Source organism: Aethalodelphis obliquidens, unplaced genomic scaffold, assembly GCF_003676395.1.
Source record: "Aethalodelphis obliquidens isolate GAN/ISIS:26980383/991018 unplaced genomic scaffold, ASM367639v1 scaffold59, whole genome shotgun sequence".
Taxonomy (NCBI): Eukaryota; Metazoa; Chordata; class Mammalia; order Artiodactyla; family Delphinidae; genus Aethalodelphis; species Aethalodelphis obliquidens.
The window spans coordinates 4,311,431-4,312,477 of NW_020838003.1; positions in this window are offsets into that span (position 1 = coordinate 4,311,431).

The window sequence follows — 1,047 nt, forward strand, 5'->3', positions numbered from 1 at the left end:
GGCCCAGCCGCTCCCCGGCATGTGGGATCCTCCCGGACCGGGGCACGAACCCGTGTCCCCTGCATCGGCAGGCGGACTCTCAACCACTGCGCCACCAGGGAAGCCCGAAAATTTATATTAATCATAAGCTTCAAAAAATTACACCAACTTTTAAACCCTTTATGATTCAGGAATTCATCTCCTACTGCTGCCCTGTTCATTGTAAAGTACCAGTGAGTTAGCAAACAGGCATTTCACTGATGCCCCTAGCCCTGTGCTGTGCCTTTCTTATACAGTCATTTTGTAAGTCTATTTCCTTCACTGGATTAAAAGTTTCTATATGGCAGGAACATTGTGTTTGCAACACACACAGCTTCTAGCAGAGCGCTTTGCACACGGTGAGCATTCAATAGACATTTTTATATTTCAAACTAGTTCCCCCTAAATGGATAAGGGGTAAAACAAGTATTTGTAGCAATGGCAATTGTTGTTTCAAGTATATTAAGCAAAAAAACAAGAACAAAAAAACCTTGGTATCTTTTTTTTTTTTTTTTTTTTTGCGGTACGCGGACCTCTCACTGTTGGGGCCTCTCCCGTTGTGGAGCACATACCCCGAACGAGCAGGCTCAGCGGCCATGGCTCACGGGCCTAGCTGCTCTGCGGCATGTGGGATCCTCCCGGACCGGGGCACGAACCCGTGTCCCCCACGTCGAAGGCGGACTCTCAACCACTGTGCCACCAGGGAAGCCCTAGATATCTAATCTTTGATGAGAAATTTACTGAATGCTTTCTTTGTGGAAAATACCATGCTAAGTGCTTATAAACGTTAGTTGTCAAAATTCTCAAAACAATCAATGAGGTAGGTGGTATTTTATTTATTTATATTTTTGGCTGCGTTGGGTCTTCGTTGTGTCTTCGTTGCTGTGAGCAGGCTTTCTCTAGTTGTGGCGAGCAGGGGCTAGTCTTCGTTGTGGTGCACGGGCTTCTCATTGTGGTGGCTTCTCTTGTTGCAGAGCATGGGCTTTAGGTGCGGGCTTCAGTAGTTTTGGCACACGGGCTCAGTAGTTG